The 19,073-nt window shown below is 31.2% G+C and overlaps 1 pseudogene; it reads left to right on the top strand.

Annotated features, from left to right (window-relative positions):
- The first annotated feature begins 13,913 nt into the window (after window positions 1-13,913).
- LOC107844917 overlaps window positions 13,914-19,073 on the top strand; it is a 74,534-nt pseudogene continuing 69,374 nt past the window's right edge.

The raw sequence follows: 19,073 nt of genomic DNA, 5'->3' as shown, positions 1-19,073 counted from the left end.
GGACAATATATATTCTACACAAATTTTCGTAGACTACAAAGAAAAAAAATTAGGTTTAGCCGTTTAGGTTTCACAATTTAATGCCGCTTTTAGTTTTAATTTTTTTTACTAATTAGTTTTACTATTACGTTAGTTTGATTCAAAAAACTATGTTATATTTTCTTTGTATTGGTTGATAGGATTTAGATGTAATTATTTTTGTCTGAAGTTTAAGTTTAATTGTATTGTTCTAACTTCTTGATAATTGTGTTGTTGTAGTTTCTATTCCATTACTATATGCTATTTTTTAAAATTAATACAGGTGATGGATGAATGTTCGATCAAACTTTGAGTAATTTTTGTATAAATTTAAAGTTTAGTTGTATCGTACTGATTCTCGATTATCGTATTGTGTTGTTGTAGTTTCTGTTCTATTGCTATCTGCCATTTTTTTTTTGCTTAATACAGGTGATAGATATGTTTGATCGGGCTTTGAGAAATTATGTATAAAGGTTAGGTTAAATCTTATTGTTCTGATATTCGATTATCGTATTGTTATTATGTTATATTTTCTTTGTATTGGTTGATAGAATTTGTATGTAATTATTTTTGTATGAAGGTTAGGTTTAATTGTATTTGATAATTATGTTGTTGTAGTTTCTATCCTGTTACTATATGTTGTTTTTTAAAATTAAAACAGGTGGTGGATGAATGTTCGATCAGACTTTGAGTAATTTTTGTGTAAATGTAAGACACAGTTATATCGTTCTGATGTCTCGATTATCATATTGTGTTGTTGTAGTTTCTGTTTTATTGCTATTTGCCATTTTTCTGCTAAATACAGGTGATAGGTGAATGTTTGATCGGGCTTTGAGAAATTATGTGTAAAGATTAGGTTAAATCTTATTGTTCTAATATTCAATTATCATATTGTTTGTTGTATAGTTTCTATTTGCTAATTTTTTTATTAATTCAGGTGCTAAATGAATGTTTGGTTGAGCTTTGAAGAATTTTTATGTAAAAATTAGGTTTAATCTTATTGTTCTAATACCTTATTTATCTATCCCATTTTTATTTGCTATTTTTCTACTTAATACATATGGTAGATGAATGTTCGAATGAGCTTTAACAAAAATTGTATAAAAATTAGATTTAATCGTAGTTGAACAACATATTTAGATATGTTTTTAATCTTCACTCTTAACAAAAATATTTTGAAAAAAAATCCATCAAAGATGACTGGTTCAATGTATTGCCAACAAATCGATAAAGAGGACAAAATATTACTTATTCATCTAAAATTGATAGTAGCCATTAGATTAGGAGAGTCTAAATCAGAATTTTGAGGACGAGAGAAGAGTGTATTTGGATTATTAGCAGCAACAAAAGTAAGCTTACTTAGAACTGAGTCGTTGCGGTTTATAGGAGGCATAAGAATATTTGTTTTGTTAGGGATATTGGCTGCACAACGAATCTTAAACTAAGATATTTCAAGGGCATCGATAAAGATGACATGGAACTGAGGGCAATGAGGATGCTATGGCCTATGGGCAACCTTAAGGAAAGTGGCCATAATTTTCTCCATAGTTGAATTTTGATTCTTCTACGAAAGTTTGAAAGAAAGAGTGAGCGGTTGAACACTAAAAAGTATGTGGAATTTGGATAGTGTGACTTAATTTAGAACGAATGAGAGATCTGACCAGTTCATGTTATTATATATGAATGAACAATATCTAAATAGTTAACAAAAGATTGAAACAACAATAAAATTTGAATATAAATTCACCAAATCTTGGACCCCTTCGTTCCAAAAGAGGTGCAATACTATGTTATTGTTTGAGAACTAACTATTCCTTTTCACTAAAAACAAGAATCTTTTAAAACATTACAATTTATTTTACTTTTATTAAAATTTAAATATCTAAGTAGAACAAGAAAATCAATGCACGGTATAAAATCAGATAGAGTACTTTAGAGTTTAGACATTGTATGTCTCTTTGGCGATAGAAAAGTATTTACTATATGACTCTCAATAATTTTAATAATATCCTATTTACTAGAATAAATCCACCAACAGATTCTTTAAAATTAATAGTGATAGGAGTCACAAAGATAATTTAAGTGAAAAATGATGATGATAAGAGATTTAAAGGAAAGATGATAATGACCTATTCTATTCACTGTCATGAGTAATATTGCAGAAGTTAAAACTCTACAATTTGAGGTTCAATGATATATAAAATACCCAAGGCTTATCTCTTTCTTTTTTTCTTCTCTACTTAAATAAGAAAAAGTTGACTTTGCAGTGTTATTGTAGTATGAAGTTTGTCATGTCTCCATGATAAGTTACATATAAATTAGGGATTGTATCTCACCCCTATAAATAAGTATCGTGCATTTTTATCATTAATTTTAATATTGGTAATTCTTCTTTTATTTTTCATCGTTGTCGTTGCCGTCGCATTTTTGAAGCTCTTCTAAGTAGACAGTTGCCAAAAGTAAAAAAGAGTTACTGATTTAAAAAAGATAATTATTGTTTTGGATAATTAAGAAACATAATTAAAAAAAAAAGAAAGAAAAAATACAAATGGAGGTGAACAGCCTCTGGAAACACCCTTGTGTTGTCACGACATGGGCGGAGCTACCTATATCAAAGGGTGGTCAGATGCACACCCTTCGTCAAAAAATTATGTTGTATACATAGGCTAAACGTTAGCTATTATGAGTGTGTATTTAATGTTGCACACCCTTAATACAACTGAGAAAAAAATTTGCACATTCTTCATCAAATTCCTGGCTCCGCTACTGTGTCATGGGTTCAAGCCTTGAAAATAGCCTCTAGCAGAAATGTAAGGTAAGACTGCGTATGATAGCTTTAGTGCACCGAGCTGTCCTTTTTTTACAATTAGAGGTGAATGTGAGAGGAAGCCTCAAAAATCCTATTGTTCTCCTTACACAAAGTTGTATAAATATTTATTTTGATCTTCTATGGGTAGTATAGGTAGAATAAGAACATAGAGAGGCTAACTTAAATATTAGAGCTGCTCATATTTTCAGAGTCTTGAAAAATATTAGTTTCAAAAAATTTTCATACTCTTATAAAGTAAAAACGTTTTCAGATTTCATTTGTGTTATCATATGTTTTTAGTAACTCGAAAAAGGAAAGACTAAAGTTTATGTAATAGTGAGACGAGTAAATATAGTTGTAAGAGGCTAGCGGGTTATAACTTAATAGTGATTGTTAATTGAAAAATGGAATCTGAGATTGTATGTATCCTTAAAATTTGAATTTTTTTTTTCTTAGTTCATTTTTCGGTTATATGACCACATAGGAACATGCATCCACATCATCAATAGTCTCACTCTGGTTCAATTTAATTTTAATTTTATTTCTTTTGAGTTGAGAATCTATTAAAAACAGTCTATGATTATGTAGGCATATGAGATCATTGCTTCCACAAGCATTAAAAATTTCACTGGTTCAATTCTGCTTTGATTTCATTTCTTTTGAGCTGAAGATCTATCAAAAATAGTCTTTTTACCTCACAGAGATAGGTGCCTCACAAAAGAAAGGGTAAGCTCTATACATTCTACCCTCTACTTGTGGGAAAAATGTCTTTTTACATCATAGAGAGGAGTTTCACAAAAAAAAATGACAAGATCTACGTATATTTTATCCTCTACTTATACGACTACACTAGATATCTTATTGTCATTGTGTTATTACTTTTAAATCATTTTATTTTTCTTGCATGGAGTATAATTTTACTTATTAACACGAGATACACGTGCAAAGCATGTACACTAAACTAGTATTTTGTAAATATGGAAATACTTTACACGTAGGAGTTCTAATATTCAAGTAGAAAAAAAAAAGTCCTAATACCCTAGGAACCATATTTTTGACAAATAAAAAATTACTTTATTTTTTGCAAAAATCAAAACTATCGTGGGAGTACATATTTATTTTGATAAAATAAAAAAAGCTGCCGTGAGTCTTTTTTAATTATAATATAAGGTTCTCTTTTGTCCTAATACAAATCATTTAGAAGTTCAAAATTAGTTTTTTTAATTTATGAAAGGAGTTATTTTGTATGGTGATTGAATTATTATCCGAAATAGAAAGCACAAATAGTTAATTTTTTCTTTAATTTGATTGTCTCTTTATTTTAATTTTTTTTACAAACTGATGATCGATAATTGCTTGACAATTTTGTAGATGTGTAGTTTTTGATTGAAAAACTTGGATAATGACCATTGCAGTTAGAGATGGTCGAACAAAATTTGTTGATTTACGAGTTGAACGGTAAAGAGATGTTAATTCGAATACAACTGTAAATGAGTTAATCAAATTATATGTTTATGCATTTTTGTTATTATTTTTGTGATTGTTCTAGCTTGATTATGTATTGCAATAGGAGGAGATATGAAGAGGATGATGTTAGTATATTAATTAGTGATTGACTTTAGTTGGTGGCATTAACAAAAGAGGCGCATGGGAGGTGAGGAGGGAGAATCTAGAATTTAAACTCTATGAATTTAGTCTCTAAGGTTTCTTTACCAAAAAGGTTTTTCTTCTCATTCAATTGTTGTGTTTTAAAATTATAGGTCAACACCTATTTGATAAATTTTTACATATAAATTTATGCTTCACATTGAAAGTATTGAATTCAGATGAACCCAGTGCGAAAATTCTGCATTCACTCTGATCAAAAGAATAATGAAGAAAGTTTTCTATGGTGTTAACAATATGACTCCAAAAGAAAAACAGGTGATACCCGAAGAATAAGAGATTATAGAAGAACACATTTGATTGTGATTTAAGGTAAATTATCTTCATAATTTTATTCAAATGTCAATTACTATTTTCTAATAATGTTACTTTTTCATATATAGTTTTATTGATTAACAAAAGACACACGTGCAAAGCATGTACACTAAACTAGTATAAATAAAATAAGTCCTTAATTATTTGGTTAACATTTAAAAATTACCTTACATGATTATTTGTTAGTTTTATAACTGCTTTTTATGTGGGCCCTCATATACAAATAATCTACACTAAGTATGTATGGGCCCTCATATACAAATACTCTTTCAAGATTTTTTATCATTAACTTCTCTTCACTTCACCCAATTATTTCTGCCACATTATGAAAAGTTTCCAGTTTTTCAATACAATTTTTCATGGATTTTAATTTTAGGATTTTTTTTGCATGAATAATATAAAAACTTTGACTTTTTTTGTTCTATATACATTGAAAGTTCAAGAATAAGACAATTCACTTCTACTCTGATGAATAAAATGAAAAAATTAACGGTTGTTGTCATCGGTACTACACCGCTATCAAAGTCATCACTTACTGCCACTCAATTAGTCCAATCAGAATGACCAATGAAAGCAGAGATGGAGAAAAGAGCGACTGACGGTTGAGGGAGATAGTGGTGGTGTTCACGACGGAATCATCTCAATTTTCTGACCTCATATTCAATTGAATGTTTGAGACAAACCTTAATCAATTAGAGCATTTTTTAATCGTAGATATAATTTTTCTACTTCATCTCAATTTTCTAAAAATTTTGTGGAAAAGAATGTATAATTTAAAAATTGAATTGTACATTAGTATCGATTTTGCAGAATGAATATTGATGAACTATTTTTATAATTCGATATTTGATTCAATTTTAGTGAATTTGATAATTGTATATAGGTGATTTAATTGTATTTAGTCTGATTTATGTATGTTTTTGTATGTGGATATGCATTGCAAATTTTTTTCATTTATATATTCTTATATACATATGAATGTATTGGATATAAGTTTTGTGATGTGCTAATTTAGTGTACGTGTGTTGCACCAGAGGCGAACCCACAACTATTAGTGAAGGTGCACGTGCACCCATTAACGTTGAAAAAAATTATACGTATACATGTGTATATACCTTCAGAAATTGAGATATAGTTAATAGTGCACCCACAAATAAATGTTAGTGCACCTTGTCGCGCTGGCTAAAGACATCACATCCGTCCACGCGACCAGGGATAGATCCCTGGGTCGCACAACATTTTTTCTTTTATTTTCAATCTTCAGATTAAAGGCTTACTACTACATCAAGTTGAATGCTAGTGCACCTTGATGCGCTGGTGGAAGCCAATGCTTCCGTCCATGCGAACAGGGATCGATCCCTAGTAGCACAATATTTTTTCTATTACTAAATTTATAACATCAAAATGTTGGAATGGGGATTCGAACCTGCAAACATCCCATGAAGTGAATCCCCCTTGACCATTGAGCTACTACAAATGATTATCCAACGACCTTAAAAATAAACCTCATATTATAAGAAAGTAAAGTTATTAGCTTAGAACTCATACTTGTTCTATATATTTATTTTTTCAGTATTGTTTATGTCTTTGACGACCAATTGAATATGATAATATCTCTTAATCGACACTGATAGTTTTTCTAATGTCTTAAGATAATATTGTGCACCACAGTACTATCAAAAGCAACAAGCGTAAACAAGCTTCACGATCTATTATGTTTAAGCACAAAGTACAAATAAAGCGTGAGATTTAACCAAAAAAAGTGTAAAGTGAAAAAAATATAAATATATATCTAGTCCAAGACTAATAATATAAGTATGAATGACAAATATATGAAAAAAAAATTCCTTTTTGATAAAGTGAAATAGTCCGTCTCTTAAGAAAGTCTCACTGACTGACAAGGGAAAATTTGTATTAGAAATTAGAACCTAAGTTGCACATTAAGTGAGGCGAGCGCTCAACACATTTTGAGTCTATCTTCGAGGCTTATGCGCGCCATTGACAACACCGGTGCACCCACAGACTTCAAATTCTGGATTTGCATCTGTGTTGCACGCGTATTTTCCATCAGTACAAAAGATGCAAACTATTCTCTCAACCTATAATACTTGTTAATCTATATATTATCACATCTTATACATCTTTTGAAAATTATGTTCAATCATATAAATTAAAGTCGATTGTACCATTAACGATCATCTTCATACTAACAAAAGTCTGCATCATTTAAACAGAGAAAACATCAAATAGAGATCCTACTTGGTGACATATAGAGATCCTACTTGGTGACATACTTCCATGCAAATCTACAATAAAGATCGTATCTTTAACTATTATTCTTGAAGTGCGAGAAAATAGAAAATTTACTGAAAGATTCAGTTTAATAATAGAGTAATAACTACTAAAAATTATTGATCGGTTTGTATAATTTTCACTTATTTACTTATTAAAATTTACACTCTCTCATCAATAACTTTCAAAAAGTCAAATTTAGCTCATCACTCCTTAGTATATCTCCTTAATTTCTCACGTAGTTAACAAAGTAATAGTAGCATACAAAGCAAAAGTCAACCTAAGTACTGCTCTCCATCTTTCATATTATCAATAGATAAACCCTAAAATATAATCCTTTTAATGAAGAGTACCTTATCCATGAACATATTAATACAAAGTTGTATATTGTTAAAAAAAAATAATCCAACATGCATAAATTAAAGTTCACGACTGAGGGACCAAGGTTGGTGCAACAAAAAAAGTAATTATAAAATTAATGTGTGGCATGTAAAGAAGTTGTTTATTTGTAATACTAATCGAAGGGTTGGAAGACAAACATGACATAGAGCGCACAAATTAATCACTTTGTATCTCTATGTTCGCAATAAATTTTTGTTAACGCTGAAAATTAACTACAAGCAAAAATAAAATAAACAAAAGAATAATTTTATATAAATAAATTTTACGGGTACGATTCCATTATTTTCTCGATTCTTCTCTCCTAATTTTTTTTATGATTCAAGGGCCTTTGCAGCATGATTCTCGAATGTAGGATAATTTGAGCCTCCTAGAAATGTGTTTGGATCTCCAGGAATTGTCTGACAACACTTCATCTTGTCGAGTTGATCTTCGGGCAGCACTCCGTTAGTCAATTCGTTGAAGAGCTGTATAGTCAATGCAGAAGCTTCCTCCAATGCTTGCAGAATGTCCTCCTTTTTCCTCCCTAAAATGATATGTTACTCCCCTATTTATAGTTGTAGGGGTAGGCCTAGTTGCTTGTGATTTGTCGAAACATGTCACTTTGTCACTTGGCGTCTTTTGACTGGTTATTGAATTTGAATGAGATTTCCACATCATTTGTATATGTGGTGGCATCTCATTAGTCTTGGATTTGACTGGAATGCCACGTCACTTGATGAATTTGAGCTTCAAGGTGAGATGGACCTTGATGAGAAATAAAATAGGCTTATTATTTTTTTAAGCCCAAAATAAGTTTAAACCCAATAAAATGTGGATCAAATTTAAATTTTATATGAATTTGATCCAATAAATTTTATTTATCTACAGATGCCCCCTACTTCAAGGTTGGTCAACGTGTAGGCTTGCCGAAACTTGGCAGTGAGACTTGAAGTACTCATGAATGTGTTTTTATTCTCGTGACTTCAAAGGTATTTGTTTCTCATTAGTGCATCCTTGTTAGACCAATACTTTCGAGTGGTCTAACTAAAGTTTCCTTCATGAACTTTATGTCGTGAAAGTCTTCGTCAAAGCAACCAACGATTTGTTTGAGGTGATCCTCATTTTTCATCCGCAATCGAGTACAAACTCGATATTATTTCAAGAGTAGTAAAAAAACCGACCAACTTGATTTTTTTTTACTCTTCTTGGATAAATATGAACATGAGAAATCACCACTGTAATATTTATTTTAAGTAGTTTTTACTTGCACAACAATGTGACCTTTTCAATGTATTTGAATTAAAAGAATCAATACAACTTCCTCACTTGACATATTGCACGTATGAAGTAAAAAAGTTGACTTGATCTTTTTGTACCAAAGAAAAATATTAACTTTCATTTTGATTTCATGTACCAAAGGAAAATATCAACTTTCCGAAAAATATCAACTTCCATTTTGGTTTCATATACCAAAGGAAAAAAATATTAACTTTCCTTTTGACTTCAAGAAAGAATTAAAATCATCCCCAAAGAAATCTCCTCAATATGGTAATTTTTCAACTGATTGACAATTTGAAATTTCCAGGGATTCTCATCTTCTAATTTCACCACAACATTCCTTGTACACAAACTGAAAATTCTTCATAGGAGCCTCTATATAAGGGGATGTTATGAAATCACATCTACCACAATCTTTTGAAATCCGTAACCTTTGCAAAGACATTCATTGACTTCTTTGTGAATATGTATTTGGAGAGCACTACTAGTGCACCTCAACCTTTTTGGCAGCATTGGTGGACGTCATGCAAAGTATACAAGCTCCTCGCAACACCAATCGATAAAGTACATGGAGTGTCTTTCTCGATTTTCAGCTTCAAACGCTCACAGAGTAAAAATCATATCTGACTGTAGGAATGTCCAAATGTTGAATGACTTAGTTCTGGAGCGGCTAGACTTGTATTGCTCCGTCATATCCAAAAATCAATGTCAAACTCTTTCTGTATTGACGAGAATTAATTTTTGAAGTTGACGCTATAAGCTGTCATGTCGTGACTCCAGATTGCATGTTCATGATCAGTCCTCTTTGCCTTTTTTTTGTAGGTTCATGAAAAAATGCAAGTGGTGTTGATATTATACCAAGCATATACAAACATTGTCCGAATGATTGGTCAGGAACCACTTGAGGCATTATTTTTCGAGTCGCAGTTTTTAATGAGAAACAACTAAGTGTTTCACCTATTTTCTCGAGGATTTAGCGAGCAATATTCCCTGTCAATGGCAGAGCCACAGCCAAGAAGGGTGGTCAGATGAACACCCTTCGTTGAAATTTTTTTTCAAGTATATAGGTTAATTATAGATATTTATGACTATATACATGTTGTTGCACACCCTTGACAAGCTAGGGAAGCATATTCCAGTGGTCAAGAGTGTGCATTTCCGCATCAACGACCCGAGTTTAACCTTGGTAGGTGTAGCAATGCTTTATTTTCTTTATTTTTTAAACAGTTCTTTGCCCAAGGGAAAATATGAACACCCTTAACCAAAATTTTGTCTCCGCCACTATTTCCTGTCACGGCTTGAAAACGGACACTCAGAGTAACTCTTTTCTATCCTTGGAAAGAAAATTTGTGTCTATTTCTTTAAATCTTGGAATAGAAAACTCTTTGCATCTCGACATAGAAGATCAATGCTTGAAAACCAAATTTCATGCTAATTGACATCTATATCAGCTATGTTGAACTAAACTAATGTGTTTCTCCCAATGTTGATCATGCCAAATCGAAGCATCGTGCGTTTGGTACCGATATTTATCGCCGGATTGAAGTTTCACGTAATTGGCATCAATCTGCGTTGAATTATGAAGCTTTATCTGGTCAACACCGTAGATGTGTTCCATCTTCATTTTTTGTATAGGTTTATGCAAATGATCTTGATGTCAGGTAAAAAAAGTTGACATGATTGATGTTGAACCATTTAGTGCGCTGCTTTCTTACTGCTTGATAAGAAAGTGACTTGGAATGATCTGATTTCATCCTTGACGACGCTGAAAGTTTTCCATTTTAGCTTCAGTGAGCATGTACTTGGTGTCATTCTTGCGACCTTGTGATGGTGAAGTTTTGAGTATCTGCAATCCATTATTGCAAAGCAAGCATGTGGTGCATCTTATCCATGGAGTTTGGTGATAAAGAGGTTTCGAGTGAGAGCATCTCATTCTTTTCAAGGAGCATGTACGTAGTTTTATCCAGATTGATAATATTGACACAGAGAGTAGCCTTTTCTGACTTTGGTGAGCAAGTAGTAGGCACACGTCCATAAAAATATTTATTCTCCGATGGGAGAACAAAAATATGAGTTATTTGATTCATACAAATGGAATTCAGTGTCTTGATACGTCTATTTTATCAACTTTGCGCAACGTCATGATAAATTCCATATTTTGATGTAAGAGTATCAAAATTAGGAGATGTTTTTTTTGTTGGAAACTAGACTCGTTGAGATAAGTCTTACGTGGGAATCACAATCAGATTGTACCCAAATCATCCCTGATATTGCTCCAAAAATGATGTTTTAATCTTGGTTTGCTACTTATTTCAGCTTTGAGCAGTGTCACCGTAAATTTCATATCTTGACGTAAAAGTATTGGAATTAGGTGCCGTTTTTTGCATTAGAAAGTAGATTCGTAGAATTACGTCTCACGTAGAAAACACAATCATATTGCATTCGAATCATTCCAGATATCGCTCCCAAAACGACTTTCTAATCTTGGTTCGCTAGTTATTTCAGTTTTCCGCAGCGTCACCATAAATTTCATATCTCCATGTGGGAGTATTAGAATCAGGTGCCATTTTTTTCATTAGAAAGTAGATTTGTAGATCTACGACATACATAAAAAACCACACTCAACTCCCTTATGGATTTATACAGATACATCATCAAAATTAGCTTAGTTCGGAATCTAATGGCCTATTTTGCAACTTTGAGCGGCTATGATGAAAAATTCATAACTTGGCATAAGAACCTTTGAATAACGAGTCATATTTTTTTATTGCAGATAAGTCTCTAAGATCTACCACATATGTCAAAATGATATGAACATCTATACGAATTTATACAAATATGTTGTCGAAATCCGCTTTGCCTTGCTGGTCTCTTCACTTTTGCGCGTCTGCAATAAACTTAGCGAAGGAACGTCTATCCTCATGTGATATCCATGCCAATTCAAAGTGTTATTGCCGTGCTCAAATAATGACACATCTTTTTTATTTTGTATTTTTATTTTTTTAACTCATACGACTGAACTTAGAGTAAAAATACTCTAAGCTGCCTACGTACCTAAGAGGATCAAGTCATAGCGTAGTTTGGGCATGATGAGTTAATTAACTTTTTACAAAAATCTTTTTTTAGAGAGATTCGTTCACAGTTTAGACTCATGCGGGCCAGGAGTGACATGCAGTTTAAGCTTGTGCCTTAAGGAATGTTTTGACTTACAGTTTAGGCTCGTGCGTCGAGGAATATTTTTTGACTTACAGTTTAGGCTAGTGTGTTGAGGAGCATTTTTGATTTGCAGTTTAGGCTCGTGCATCAAAGAGTGTTTTTGACTTTCAGTTTAGGCTCATGCATCAAGGAGAGTTTTGACTTGCAGTTTAGGCTCGTGCATCGAGGAGCATCTTGACTTACAGTTTAGGCTCGTACATCGAGGAATATTTTTTACTTGCAATTTAAGCTCGTGTATCAAGGAGCATTTTTGACTTGCAGTTTAGGCTTGTGTATCGATAAACATTTTTTACTTGCAGTTTAGGCTCGTACATCGAGGAGCAGCTTGACTTGTCTTCCAACCCTTTATAATGGAGTAATATTGCACTTCGGTTTGGTAATTATTGCCCCTATTGGTTGAAGCGTATTTGCACTTGATCTTGTGTCGATTGTTGGAAGTTGGAGTATAGAAACCCTTTGACATTTTTTTCTTTTGCGAGTGCTCAATGTCCAAGTATCACCCTTCTTGCTATTAGAGAAGTCATTTTGCATGGATTTACTTGTTATTTTCTTCGTGGTAGAAACCTCAATTGGGTCAAAGCCCCCAAATTTGATCATGATGATTCCCTTACCTTTTGGTGATGCTACAGAGCATATGAGTTGTAGAACTTTTGAAACTAATCCCTTTTTATGGTCCAGTTCCGCACTAACATGATTTGCATTAACTGTATCACCATCATCGATGATTATTTTTCCCTCTTGCATTAATGTCATGATCTTTTCCTTCAGGATGAAGCATTTTGTAGTGTGATGACCAACAATGCGGTGAAATTTATATTATTTAGGATCATCGACTTTGTTTGATTCTTTAGGTCGCTTTGACTTAGAAAGTTCAATGACTTCTTTGACTAGTAACTCGTCAAGAATCCTAAGAGCATTAGAGTTGAGGAAGGGATATGCCCTTGCTTGTAACTCCTTCAAGGTTGATTGATTTTTTACCTCTTGCATTTATTGATTTGGAGCTTCCTCTTTTAACTTTTGTCTTATAGAGGCCTTCATAAAACTCACTGTTGTCGTCATATATTCACCAATTTGATCTTCTAATGAGTCATTAAATTTCGTGACTTTTTTTCTAGGATCAAAAGTAGGTGACGTTATTCTTTGATTTGTAATGCTTAGCTCCATGTCATGAGCCCGCGTAGCTAATTCTTCAAAAGTTCGAGGTTTAATTCCTTGAAGGATATACACAAGTCCCCAATGCATCCCTTGAATGCAAACATCAATCGCAAAAGTTTCAGAAAGTTGATCCTTGCAGTTTAAGCTCAATGTTCGCCAGTGATTTATGTAGTCCACTACAGACTCATCTTTACTTTGTTTTGTGTTTGTCAACTCCATTATGCTCACCGTACGACGGGTGCTATAGAAACGGTTTAGGAACTAACTTTCTAGTTGCTCACAACAATCAATTGATTCAGACTCCAAGTTCATGTACCAATCAAAAGCATTGCCTTTCAAAGAGCGAACAAACTGCTTGACAAGAAGATCACCATGTGTACTAGCACTGCTACAAGTCTCAACTAAATGAGTGATGTGTTGCCTTGGATTTCCCTTTCCATCAAATTGTTGAAACTTTAGCGGTTGATATCCAATTGGTATCGGTGAGCCCTCGATTCACTTAGAATACGGCTTTGAGTATCCTAAGAAACTTTATGACGGACCGTCATATTGTGCCTTGATAGTGTTTGCAATCATATCTTGCAGTTGTTGAACTGTTAGAGTAGCCACTGAAGCGGATCGATCATCGCAGTAATTATCACTTGTCTTGATGAGAGATTCATCATCAACTTTTTCTCGCGGTGTTAGATTATAATTTAACATTCCAGGATTATAGAGATCTAACTTGCTCAGAAGTCAGGCGATTTAATGATCTTTCTCATCAACGGACTTCTTCAAGGCTTCAATGGTTTGCTCCATTATTGCAAACTTCTCGTCCACGTCAATTGCATCAACCATGAACGTGTTGACTTTCGTTGAAGTTGGAGAATTCATTAAGTTTTCAGATTCTCCAAAGTTGCAGCCAGTTTCAGACGGTTCTTCTGATAACATAGATGCAAAGTTGCCCCCAGGGATTGTAGTTACAGTCGAAATTTGAGTTTTCTCCTTTTCGTCATCTCCAAAAAGGTGAATTATTGGAATTCATCCAAAGCACAAGCGTTGAGATTGCGTCGATTGATGGAGCCAACTAGTGTGATCTTAGTAGACGTGGTAGTAGTAGACTTTTTGCACGAAGCTTCATTGATTTTTTTGAAGTCCATTGTAGTAGTTGAAATTGTGATTTTTCAATTTGTAGAAGGAAGAGATGAAGAGCAGAACTGGTCCCACTGGGCGTGCCAAAATTTGTTCGCAATAAATTTTTGTTAATGCTGAAAATTAAGTGCAAGCAAAAATAAAATAAACAAAAAGAATAATTTTATATAAATGAATTTTAGGGGTACAATTCCGTTATTCTCTCGATTCTTCTGTCCTAAATTTTTTCATGATTTGAGATCCTTTGCAACGTGATTCTCGAATGTAGGATGATTTGAGCCTCCTAGAAATGTGTTTGGATCCCGATTTTGTTAATTCTGAAAATTAACTGCAAGCAAAAATAAAATAAACAAAAAGAATAATTTTATATAAATGAATTTTGCGGGTACAATTTCGTTATTCTCTCGATTCTTATGTCCTAAGTTTTTTCGTGATTTGAGATCCTTTGCAGCGTAATTCTCGAATGTAGGATGATTTGAGCCTCCTAGAAATGTGTTTGGATCTCCGGGAATTGTCTGACAGCACTTCGTCTTGTCGAGTTGATCTCCGGGTAGAACTCCGTTAGTCAATTCGTTGAAAAGTTGTGTAGTCAATGCAGAAGCTTCCTCCAATGCTTGCAGAATGTCCTCCTTTTCCCTCCCTAGAATGTTATGTTACTCCCCTATTTATAGTTGTAGGGGTAGGCCTAGTTGCTTGTGATTTGCCGAAACATGTCACTTTGCCACTTGACGCCTTTTGACTGATTGTTGAATTTGAATGAGATTTCCACATCATTTGTACTTGTGGCGGTGTCTCATTGGTCTTGGATTTGACTAGGATGTCACGTCACTTGATGAGTTTGGGCTTCAAGGTAAGATGGACCTTGATGAAGAATAAAATAGGCTTATTATTTTTTAAGTCTAAAATAAGTTTAAACCCAATAAAATGTGGATCAAATTTAAATTTTATATGAATTTGATCCAATAAATTTTATGTGTCTACACTCTATAAATCAGAGAAACTAAATATGCAACAAACACCTTAACAACATAAATAAATAAAACTTTACATTATATATTTTAAAACTTATATATACAATTATAAAAAAAGATCAAAACACATACAAGTAGCAGGTTCTACACATCCATATCTCATCATCCATTAGGTTCTACAATTAAAATTTACAAAGAACAATAAAATGATATAGATCAAACCGTTATGAGATATTTAAAAAAGTATAGAACGTTTATAAAAAAATACTTACTTTAAATATAATTCATTGTTCAAGCAAAAAATATAGTTCCTACATATTCAAGATGAATTATGTTGTAAGATCTTTAAATAAATATAGCACTTTCATAGAGAACACTTACGTTAAACAGAAGTCATGCCTATGATGGAAAAATAGTTCCTGCATAGTCGAATGAATAACATAGCTATATTTAATACATTAATAAACTATGAACCCGTTAGAAGGAAACTCAATATTAGTGTATTGTAGAGTTTACTAAATACAATACGAATGAAAACAAATAACTCTAACTATTACAACACAATGAATAACAATTAATTTAAAGGGACTCTACTATTTTCTTAACAATAAGAATATAGAGTAAAGATTAGGAAAGGACAATTGCTACAATAAGGAATAAGAACAAAAGCAATACAATTGAAATGGTTCATACATACAAGGATGGATAAAAGCCTCATAATATCTTCAGCACAAACTTTGTCCCCTTAGCCTTATCAGCAGCAGCACGATCTTTAGCCTTACAATCAATTAAATTATTTATAATAAATGGATATTTCAATAATAAATATGACTTATTCAAATTGAATATAAAAAGATGAATGGCATTACTCGCCGGAAAAAGGTAAAAGCTTCAAAAGAAAAATATTGCAAATAATAGGTAAAATAAAAATAAATTCCGATTTGATATTTTTTTTATAAAGGTCCTATATATTAAATTTTGGGAAAAGGACATGGGTTGACCATTTAAAAAATAAATGGCCACATTTGAAAAGGTGGACAAGCTGTAGTCAATCGGCTAAATTAATTCCCCTTTTTAGTCATTTGGCCCAATTGGGCACATATAGTCTTTATACTCAATTGATACACTTTTATACCAAATCGATACACTTTTATACTATATTGATACATTTTTTTAAAAAAAGAAAGGAAATTCTATGAAAGCACATGCAGTCCCTATACTCAATTGATTCTCTTTTATACCACATTAAAACACCTTTATACTACATTGATACACTTGCAGTGTCCATATACTCAATTGATACTCTCTTATACTAGATTGATACATTTTTAGAATGCATGTAGAAACTATATAGAGCCGTATAAAATATGTATCTAAATAATAATTGTAGTTAAAAATTGTATAGAATGTGTATAAAAATGCTATAATTATTATATATAATATGTATATGTATAGAAAATGTATCATTGTTATATATAGATATTTATCTTTAACAATTGTATTATATTAAAAGTATATGATATTGTATTTTATTGTATAAATAAGTAAAACTAAATAAAACAAATAGTATGTTATTTTAATAATGTTGGTGAATGCAAAATAATCTGATTGTCATATAAATGGTTTAGAATAAAACTTATAAATCTACCTAGAAGTTCAGTTGAATTGTCCAACGTTTACTTTGACTTTTGAAAGTGAAATGGACTAAACTTTGCATTATTAAAAAATAAAGGAGCCAAAAAAGTATGGGCTCATTAAAGATGAAAAGTCGGCCCAATACACAAAACGGAAAGGGCAAAATTGTGATGTAGAATTGAGGGGAATACGTGTGCCCATCCCTTAATGGCTATTTACTGAATTTTTAAATTTAGGTGCTAGTTTTGTGAAATTATTTTAGTTTTAGATGTTACTAGTATACGTACTCGTGCGATGCACGAATGATATTAAAGTATTACTTATAATAGTTTTATATTGAAATATATCTTTCGAGCAAATTAAATCATATTAACTTAAAGAAAGTGTAACTACCATATTATTTCTCAATGTACACACACACACACACACACACACACACACACGCACACACACACACATATATATATATATATATATACATACGTACGTACGTACCATCTTCTAAAAAGGATAAATAGATTTTATATTGAATTCAATTTTCGATTTTCATTTTAGAAATATGTAATTAAGGGACTCATCTTTTTAAAGATTTTTATGATATTTTCAACCTTAGAGCATATATTAACTCACATTTCCTTTTTGATCGTTTCAATTGTAATTACAATTCATTTAATAATCTTTTTAGTTGATGAAATCTTAAAGCTATACGATTCATCAGAAAAAGGAATAATAATTACTTTTTTCTGTATAACAGGATTATTAGTTACTCGTTGAATTTCTTCGAGACATTTTTCACTAAGCGATTTATATGAATCATTAATTTTCCTTTCATGGAGCTTCTCTCTCTATATATAGAGAGAGAGACCTCTCCACCTCCACCTCTATCTCCATCTCTATCTCCACACCTCCCACCCTTACCTCCACTTTCATCTCCACACTCTCCCTATTTTTTTGATTTAAAATTTATGAATGGTAATATGTGTATTATCTAATTACTTCATTATATAGAAATTAGAATAAATAAGCTTTATTATGTCAAATAAATAAAATATAAATTAAATGAAGATTCTGAAATAATCTAATATGTTATATGTGGTTATAATTTAAAATTCAAGTTAAATACTTTTACATCTATTAAACTATAATTTTATAATATATTTTATTTTATATTTTTTACTCAGATTAAAAAAATTTATTAACCCATCCTAAGAGTCAAAAGGATTCCAGAATGCATGTATTATTTTTGAATATTATTCTTGAATATGAATTTTACATGAAAAAGTAAAATCATAAATTTTTATGTGAAAAATAATATTAATGTGTAACTGTGATTATAATATTTAGATATATTATAGGCTACAATATTAAAAATTTATGATGATTTAACATTTTATGTTTTTTAATTAAAACATTACCAACAAAAGAAACTATCATTATAAATTTAAGTTTTGCTTGTGTTTTAGTCATCACAGTCTTTTTTTTTTACTTTATCTATTGAAAATTTAAATAAAAATATAATATTCTCTATAAGATTACCTTTCTTATCATCAAAATATTCTCATCTCAAATTCAAATAGAAATAGATAAACTATCACAACTTAAATTTTATCTAATATTGAATAACTGATGTGAATTTCAAACTTGAACTCGTTATAACTAAATTTTATAATTCACTATAACTTCTCATAACATCATATTAGATAATTAATTCTTCATAAAAAAAATAGAAACACATAAATTAATATGAGCATTTATTTTTTAAAAATGAATTATATCAAAATAATAACAAAAGTTATCATTTAAAAAGAATCAACTTAACTTCTCAATTAAAGATGATTTTATTTTTCATTTACGTAATTGAATTTATTTTCTTCAGAATCAAACGAACAGAAAAATATTTCTTACTTGTATTAAAACTTGGATATAGTGAAACAAATTAATCTGTAATAACACTATCAATCATATGTATATAAAAAATAAAAATGTTAAATTTCTAAAAAAATTCATGAATAAAATTAATAATCAACAACAAAGAAGGAGAATGAAAGCTTAATATTATATAACATTGTAGCAGTATTTATAGAAAAGTTAAGAAGTTTGAAATATATTCCAACTCAAAGTTCATTCGAATTCAAATTTCATAAGAAGATCAGTACACTAATTAGGATATTGATTTGAATAAATATAACTATAAAAATAAAAAAAAA

The sequence above is a fragment of the Capsicum annuum genome, chromosome 10, assembly GCF_002878395.1.
Source record: "Capsicum annuum cultivar UCD-10X-F1 chromosome 10, UCD10Xv1.1, whole genome shotgun sequence".
NCBI classification, from domain to species: domain Eukaryota; kingdom Viridiplantae; phylum Streptophyta; class Magnoliopsida; order Solanales; family Solanaceae; genus Capsicum; species Capsicum annuum.
Note: the sequence above shows the minus strand (reverse complement) of the source record. Positions and strands in the feature narration are given on the sequence as shown.